Below are 9,641 nucleotides of genomic sequence, written 5' to 3'. Positions count from 1 at the left end.
TGATTGCGACGCAGACTTTGAATGCGGAGACATATGTGAGAGAAAAACATTTGATTGCGACGCAGACTTTGAATGCGGAGACATATGTGAGAGAAAAACATTTGATTGCGACGCAGACTTTGAATGCGGAGACATAAGCTTATGTGAGAGAAAAACATTTGATTGCGACGCAGACTTTGAATGCGGAGACATATGTGAGAGAAAAACATTGATTGCGACGCAGACTTTGAATGCAGAGACATATGTGAGAGAAAAACATTTGATTGCGACGCAGACTTTGAATGCGGAGACATATGTGAGAGAAAAACATTTGATTGCGACGCAGACTTTGAATGCGGAGAACAGGTAGTTTGGGCCACCGTAGTTTATGGGTCCGATATGACCTATCTCTCAAAATATGCTCTGCTTTTCAGCTTCCCTCGGCCCTCGTGTGTGTGTGTCTGTTTGCCTGCTCTCTCTCTCTCTCTCTCTCTCTCTCTCTCTCTCTCTCTCTCTCTCTCTCTCTCTCTCTCTCTCTTCATGAGCGAGTTTGGTACCGTGACTTTGCAACGTTTGAGATTTGTGTCCTTAAACCGGATATTCTCACATTCACGACTTCCCGTTCACTGGAACTCTACGTAGTATACAAGGCAGTAAAACACGGCTCTCTCCCTTTCAAGTGCACCGATGTGTTGTCAGGTTTATACGCCGTTTTATGACAGCGGCGAAGGCGTGCCACATCGCACCTGTTTTAAATGCGGGATAATAAAGATAACGCTGGTAGCCGAAATCACTTGGACGGTTTTATTGAGCACTCGAATTTTGTCTTTGACAGGCGGACAAAAACAGAGGCAAATCCATGGCAACGTCACTAATTGGTCGACACCAGACGCATGTTTGTCTACAGTTCCTCGATGGGGGTGTGGGGGTGTGGTGTGGTTTGTATAAACCAAAAGTCATCCCTCTGGTAACAGAGTTTCTGTCCTATCACAGCAGCCATCTCTGTTGCCACCTTATTTGATGGACACGTGACCTCACTGTGGTAGCCCACGTGATCACCAATGGCAAATCTGTGCCCTCAACATTGGCTACTCCCAACAGTAACAACTTAAAAACGGACCAATGACAAGCGATGAAATCTTGAGCCTCGCAAAGTATCAACAATAAATGAAAACGTGTTCACTTAGATCTCACATTCTGAAAGTCGTGACCGACTGGCATTGAAGACAGCTTTCTTTCCTATATTTTGTTAACTTTGCAGTATCTATGTAAGTATTTTGGTGTCTGTTATGTGCACTGATAAGACTAAAATGTATAGAAATATTGTCAAGTAACTGTCTCTTTATCGTTTTATAATATTCCATATCTCTGGCTATAATATCAAATTTGTGTGTTCTAGATTCGTTCTAAAACTGAAGATCAAATTGCCGTTTACGTTCAGCATGCATTCATAATACTTTAATCATCCGTATCTTATTTCTGAAATTTCCTCAATACTGCAACTGATTACGTTTCAGTGAATTAAAATCTCGCCAAGGATGACGAATCATGGTCTCTTCCTGCTGTGGCTGGGCTAATTTTCGTGTCTCGAAGTCAAGCCGGTAAGTCCAATTTCATTTAATTTGCTGCGAATCCCACCGATATACTTTAAGATAGGGGCTATCCATGGGTAGTTGAGTATCGACAAATCTATTGGTTTGTATTGAGAAGTAAAAGACAGCATCCTTGTAATATTGTCATTTTCTTTAAAAAAGTTCACAAAAGACTTTGAATGAAAAGTCATTTTGAAAAATATATTCAAGGGACTGTGTCACCGTCTCTGCCAAATTTTAAGATAAAATTGTCAGATTATCACTTTTCGTACAGAGAAACGTGTCACAAAATACTGACTCAGTTTTGCTCAGTTTCTTTGATAAACATATCATCGTGTCCCTCCTTGTAAGGTCAGCCACATACATTTTATTCATTCAATCGTGACTTTATTTGTAAAGGGGATGTTTTAGAACTCCATGCTACATGGAATGGCGATATTGCTGTCTAAATTGTCTACATACCTGAAATTCGTTATGAAATAGTTTGAACTGTACACAACAAAAGGGTATGACATCATAAGTCTTTACGATGTATCTAAAAAACGTAGGGCAGGACCGCTACTGTTTCCCGTCATATGAAGTTTTCTTCTCTTCTCACTGTAACCTTCAATATTGCTTGTTAAGAAAATAGCAATATTTTTACTTTCGCTTAGTTCACCCAACTTAATCTGTCAAGAAACATTGATGCTTTAAAGGGACTATGAACTTGAATTTATCTTGATTCATTAAACAAAGCCGCGAGAAAAACACCCATCTGACTGGGCCGAAATATCTCGACTAAAAAACTAACTCTACATAAAGCAAAAACATAGCTTTATGCACAGTGAGATTGAATATAATAATGCCACTTAATAAAATTAAATGAAAGCAGTGGAATCAAGATGGCTCGGGTTTATACTTTCTTTTAATTTTAGGTAATTTAAAGAGAGTAGCTTAGATACAATACAATATTCAATGCATTTTATTTTCATACATTCGGTTTGTCTGAGCTTTAAGCAAATGGCAATACATACGATACCATACTGCACTAGGAAATGTAAGATAATCTATAATTCCATTTTACGGTATTTATTCTGTGTTTCAGCACTGACCATCGAGACGGGATCATTTAGCGTGACAGGGCCAACACCTTATACCTTGAAAGTGTCAGAAGGTACCCAGATAACATTTGACATCACGTTCTCGAACGACGACACGTCTGAGGATTCGGTAACCGACTTGAAACTGTATTTATCGGATAAGGAGGACTTAGCGACACCACAAAAGAAACACAGGTTGCTGACAAAGATTCCATAACTGGCATTACAATTCCTGCATCCGTACCTGGTGCTACTGGTTCTCCTGTGACACCTGGTAAAAATGAAGAAAACAGGGGGCAAAGCGACTCTTACCATCCCAAAAACAGGATATTGTAAGGACTTTATCAAACTCTGCGCCCAGATCATACCTGGAGAGATACGCAGTGTATTGACATCACAGGAAAGACAGACTGTGCTGGTTAGTTTACTTATTTTAACGCAGTATTCGCCTCGAAAGTAAAAGACTTCAATTTTAGCTCAAACTTTCCTAAACATGAAACTTTCAACTATTGTCTCGCCAAATCAAGAATAAAATCGTGGTTCACCGTGCAAATTTGGTACTTGAGATAAAATAATATTACATTTACTGATATATTATGAACTTTAAAATCCCTTTTTAAATCCAATGGGAAAAAAATTCCATTCCGAAAAGTTAAGATGCTGAAAATATTCCCTACTAAGAGCTTGGAAATAAGCTCCCACGAGAGGTAGATTAGAATAAAATTGTAAAACCTTAAAAGTCCGAATATCTGTCACCGAGGCGCACTCAACATTAATATGTTTTCATGACGGACGCATTACTATTTACTTATTCCCTTTGTATACGATTAATGCCATTTATTTCCTACGTCTGAAGTATTTCATCTCTTGATATTTAAGGAGTAACCCTTTGTCAAGAATATTTCTATATTAGCGTTCTGGTAATGAATTTGTGAAATTTTATCTTTCTGGTCAAGATTATTGATGTAATGACACCTTCATGGTATAGCAAGTAGGTTTTGATGTTTTAGTTCTCTTTTCGTCAACCAACAACTGAAATTTTGTCAAACTCAGTGTTTATACTTGATTGAAATACCTGTCGCTCGAGGGCGCTCTCAAGGCTACGTAAGAGGGAGGGGGAGCGTAGAGAGCGTCCTTGTGCGACGGATCTTTCAGTCTATGTTCTAAAGTTTATACGTACATTAGTACACATCTACACTATCATAATGGTAGAACGATGATGTAGTCTTCGAAAGACCGGGACCGAGAATTAGGCTGTAAAATTTGAAGGAATTTTTTGTCGGTAAAAATTAAAGAGAGAACAATAGGGAAAGATGTGACCATATATAACTGTCTAAATTGTACGAACAAAGTAAACAGATAAAAATGCTAGTTTATAGTTTTTTAATACTAGCGTTCCAATTCCAGGTGATACAACGGAAGCACCGACAACAGGTAAGGGATCGAAATTTCGGCATTTGACAATTATGGACAACGTACAGCCACTTCCTGCTTAAAAGTTTATTTGATCTTACCAGACAACGTAAATAGAATTTGTCTGATTATATATTTAGTGTCGTCATGCCAAACCATTGAACCCACTTACATCGAATTTGTTTGATGCATTTTATTATTCTCTTCTGTCTATTATTTTGTAGCCTCATTATTTACCTACCTTTTTAGTGTCAAGTCTTTCCATTTTTCTTAAGCTTTTTGAAAAGAAGTCAAACGCTCATATTGAGCAAACAGTATATTGAAGCCAAAATAAGGCTTGCCAAACGCCATACCGATAGCGCCGCCTAGAGACGCAAAACCAAGTTTGACGAGAGAAGTAATTTGGGCAGCCAAACAAAATCGAGAAACTGGTAGACAAAGCGACAAATAGAATCTAGTCATTGTCATCTACTTAGGAAACATCTTCAAGTCAATGCCGTTTGTAAAAATAATTAAGATGTAGTTTTTGATATATTTTGAAATACTCGTTTTTTAATTAGTCTACAATTTTTCACCTGATCGACCGTCATATAGTCGTGCAGAAATGTACAGAGCTAAACGTGTAAACACATGCTGCGCATGTGTATGTAGTGTTGCAAACAACTAAATGGGAGTGTGGACAAGGGATTCATTTGTCAATACACAAATGCCATGCGGATTTATACTTTGCATTTCAACACACTGTTTGGGACGAATGTGACCTTATTTTGCACACTGGACATAACATAATGATACATCTTGTGCCCCACATCTAATATGGGAATTGTCATCAGTGAGATCTGCACATGTTAGTTTACGCCTTGTGTACATATTGAATGTAATGATTAATAATATTGTTTTCGTTTTAATAAGTTCTTTCTTAATTGCTTTCGTTGGATGAACAAAAACATCCTCACCAGTCAGGAAAACTCCGACACCAACGAAGGCGTCTGCAACGACATGTAAGTGACGATGTTCGTAAGGATAATTAAAGACTAAATAATGTAAAAGTAACTTCTTGCAATAATGACTTCTTGTATAGATAAAAGACATTCAATCCTGCCATATTGGTTGTTCAATGGCTGAAAAACAGAATGCTCTATAATTGTCATAATCAGTTTTTCTTGTTCCCGTTGCAGCTGATCCAAATTCAGGAGTTCAAGTTTTGTCAAGTATGGCACTGATGTCGGTCGTCATGGTTTCGAGTGTGTTGGCATTCGTCATGTAGAGACTAGGGTAAGACCTTGATTCGGATTTGTTCATGTCCAATATCGTAGATACAGGTGTCCATCTACAAAACCCGATCACAGTATCAAAAAAAATCTGTGCAAGAATCGGACCTAAAAAGGAGTTACTCTCACAAAACGAAAAAAAGGATCAATTTTCTCTTCAGATGTACGGCTTTTATCCCCATTGACATGAATGAAAAAGTAAATACATTGACAAGACGTGTAATTTCCATCATTCCTTTCTATGCAGATTTGGTAGCGGTACATTGGCTCAGAAGATACATGACCCTGAAAAATAACCTTTCGTCACAGATATGATTTTTAGAATGACCAAATATTTAACAATTTTTGATTGACAAGCTGATCCAGAATCGTTCAGACAAGTTCGCACAAATGTTGCCCTTCATGACAAAACGAATGAAAATATACAATCGCATTGTGATCGAACCCCTTATAAAAGCTCGTCAAATTTTTGGTGTCAGAAAATTAATTTTAAAAACAGGAGTATGATGTAAAGTTAGTTCAAAATATCTGCAAAATCAAAGAAATATTTTCGGCTAAAAAATACCTGTTCTCATAAAACGAATTCTCAATGTTTAGTCATATTATTCTGTAGATCATTGTGTTTGCTAAATGACGTGTTTCACAAGTGAAACAAACTATTTGTGCGGTATCATGTGAATTTTTGACTGTGCTATGGATGACGACAACAAAATTTTCAACGCCAGGCGTGGAAAACGTTTGAAGAACGACTCCGCACACGAGATTCAATTACTGGTGGCGCTGTACAATAAAAGTAATTTTCAAACACGTCAAGTAGACTCTTAACGCAGGCATGTCTGCACCGAAAAAAATGAACTTTGCACTTTTCTAAGTCCTTTGACCGATATGTTGTAAATGTGTGCGTGTCTCCGTAGTATTTGTATTTGGCAAAGTAAAGCAATAAAGTGCAGAACTAGACTGCATTACAACAGATGCATACGCGTTGTTCTTGTCTTCTTGTTACATTTTTTACTAATGCTATATATAATGAAGATCATGAACATGCAAAACAGTTAAACACTACTAAGGAGAGAGAGGCAGCTGAGAGAGAGAGAGAGAGAGAGAGAGAGAGAGAGAGAGAGAGAGAGAGAGAGAGGAGAGAGAGAGAGAGAGAGAGAGAGAGACAGAAAGACAGAGAAAAAGACAGAGAAAAAGACAGAGAGACAGAGACAGAGGGGAGAGGAGGGAGGGAGAGACAGAGACAGTGACAGAGAGATACAGAGACAGAGACCGTTCTCGATGACATATAGACAGGCTGGCAGGCAGACAGACAAACAAACAGATCGACAGGCAATCAGACAGGGAAACAGAGACAGCCAGACAGATATGAGACTGAAAGCCAGTGGACGGATATGTATTCACAGAGGGCAGCGAGAAAAATAAAATGTTTCACCAAATAATAATTGGACAGCCCCCAGTACACCTTAAAAATTACAGTAAGTGCAAACACTGACCAGTAGAAAGCCCACATTTACGGTCCGTCAATCACTCTCTTGTTTGATTCTTGCCAGTGAGAGTACCGCCCTCTACTGTAATATCGGGCAAAATGTTTGATAGCATTATGAAATAGAGTAGTTCTGTGTCTCGCATTTGGAACCCGAAATTAAACCCTTTTGGAATGCGTTTTAAGATCCCCTCAGGCTGCAGTAGAAATGACAAACCATATAATATTTTTATCATGCAGAGAAAAAACTACGCAAACAAAAAAAACAAAGGATAGGCAAGTTAATTCTAATCATTTTACTATTTAAAGCAAAACATCACTTGCATTCTATATGATGTTTGAGTAGAAAGCGATTAACACCGAATCGGCAATGCACCATCATAGTCGGATTGAAGGCCTGTGATATGACATTGTGCAGGATATCATTTTGTCAGGAGCGGAAGGATACGCAAATTTCGCCTTGCCAGGTTTCCGCATTTCATCCAGTTTTTAAAGTAATAAAAATATGTTTTATGATAGGCAGCTATTTTAAAAAGACTTTGGTGATGTAGACGACATTCTTTTGAACACCCTCTCCCAAAATATAACGGTTGATCCGCAGTCACGATGCCACAACGGAAGTACGGACTTTGTTATTGAGTTCAGAAGACAGAGGTCAGTTCAGGTCATTGACAGTGTTCCGTCTGCGTGTTCAGTTGTGTGTAAGCACTTCACTTTAGGCGCTGGGTACGGGCAAGATAGTCACGTGACACGTAGGCGGGTAAAGCGGTGAAAATGAGAACAGAGAGACACGGCAATCTGAAGTTAGGAATGTGAACAAAATGGCAAAGACGGTGTCGTCGAGTCTTAAATGGAACAAATAACCAGACTTTATCAAAAATCCGATACAACACTTAAGTGTTTGATATCCTCTGGACTGGCGATCGAACAAGCCAGAATTAAGAGTCCCAGCTGGCAAACGCCAAGTATCAACATACAAGTTGTCTGTTGATAAGGATGTAATAATGACGTAGTTATTGTTTTATCACATACAGGTCGGAATGAATGAACTTTTCAACTCGAGTCGATATCACTCGACTGCGCAGATTGTATTTAGCCCAATGAACCAAACAGGGCTAAACCAAACAGCCTAATTTCGCGAAATTTTAATTGGAGATAATTTCAAGTAATTTTTTTCAAGGTATCTTTAAAAAAAATCATACGTATTACAGAAGTGAAAACAGCTCGTCAGTGCCTTTCCCCATGACTCGAAAATCTTCACTACCTCCGGTATAGTGTGCCTTCGCTGGGGAAACTTAGAGCTTGCTTTCACTCTATCATTACAGAAACCTTCTACTGGCGTCTCCCAAATACGTATTGTTTGATAGTAGGTGAGCAAGTTGTTTTTCTGCGCCGAAGGCCATTCACCTCAATATCAATAATTGCTTGGTAGAAGATGACATTTTAAGAGAGAGAGAGAGAGAGAGAGAGAGAGAGAGAGAGAGAGAGAGAGAGAGAGAGAGAGAGAGAGAGAGAGAGAGAGAGAGACAGAGAGACAGAGACAGAGACAGAGACAGTGAGAGACTCTAACGGGCTATGTATGATTCATGATAAGACCAATGCCAAATGCATCCAGGCAAGTATAATAGGTAAATGATAATTGTATCAATACAAAGAATGACGGCATCAATCGTATTTACATTATATTACACTTTTTCTTCCCTATTCAAAAGTGTACAATTGCCATGCACGTGGACATGAGAAGTACAGGATTGAGCTGTTTACAATCTTTATTTGTCTGACCTTAATATAAAAAGGCAACAAACGGCAGACTTTTACAGGGAAAGAAGCCCTAATGTGCCTCAGGGACTGACATCCGTCACTCACAATGAGGCAATCTATACTCAGGTCCTACCGGATATTGCTAGTATGTCCACGGCGACGTTCACAGGAAGACAGGGTTGAACACAGTGGTTTGTTGGACAATGTCACTCCTTACAAAGAGTAGAGAGATATATAAAAGCTCGACACGATATAAATTCTATTTTTATTGCCAATACGGGGCAGTCATATGGGTGCAGAAATTTATTGCATTCCAAATACACTTGTAAACAGAAATTCAGCCAGGGTCCATATTTCGTACAGTTATGAGCGCTTGCTCGACGTCATATATCTCCAATATCTCAACGATCTAGTATGTACACGCTGTGAACACTTCATAAATTCCTTTTCTTAAATATAAATGCAACCACGGACCAAAACACGACAGAGCGTACCAACCGGAAAGTCATGCAGCGACTTTGTAGCAGTGGACATTTTAGTAGCTTCAACGACCAATATCATACAGTGAGGGGGTCTTGAAGAGTACTATAAGAAACTACACTGAAAGAAATTTGTGAGAGATAATATCTATGTCATAAATACAGGAAGACATATTTAATATGCGTATGATTATTTTAAATTTATATCGTTTGTATGTCATATAGCAAAAACTCGGTTGCAATGAAAAAGCGGGCATACGTTTATAACCAACAAAACTATTTACAAAAAATCTTTAGAAGAGGAAATCAAAATGTATTTTATCAGATGAAGCGATCAGCAGAGATAATGAATAATAATAGAGAACGAGAGATACAGGCGGATAGAAATAGGCGAGATTGCGCAGGCATTTTTATAGTGGGTAGTGTGACAGACACTGAGTGCAGGACTAGCGAAACCACAAAAAGCAGGTAGCGCGGCGGAGACAGACAGACAAAATGCAAACAGAAAGACATGCAACGAAAGAGAGGAAGGCAGTTACTGCAACACGGACGGCTTTGTCGAAAAAGATTCGACAAGTCCCATT

General features: G+C 38.7%; 1 long non-coding RNA gene across 1 annotated transcript; it reads left to right on the top strand.

Annotated features, from left to right (window-relative positions):
- Positions 1 to 1,222: 1,222 nt before the first annotated feature.
- On the top strand, positions 1,223 to 4,142 carry LOC139123418 (uncharacterized). Its single transcript, XR_011549656.1, has 4 exons — positions 1,223 to 1,247; positions 1,497 to 1,580; positions 2,656 to 3,068; positions 4,058 to 4,142. It is a non-coding gene; the product is annotated as an uncharacterized lncRNA (long non-coding RNA).
- Positions 4,143 to 9,641: the final 5,499 nt, after the last annotated feature.

This window comes from Ptychodera flava, assembly GCF_041260155.1.
Source record: "Ptychodera flava strain L36383 chromosome 23 unlocalized genomic scaffold, AS_Pfla_20210202 Scaffold_23__1_contigs__length_28996876_pilon, whole genome shotgun sequence".
Classification (NCBI taxonomy): Eukaryota; Metazoa; Hemichordata; class Enteropneusta; family Ptychoderidae; genus Ptychodera; species Ptychodera flava.
The sequence above is the reverse complement of the archived record's forward strand: the minus strand, read 5'-3'. Positions and strand labels throughout refer to the sequence as shown.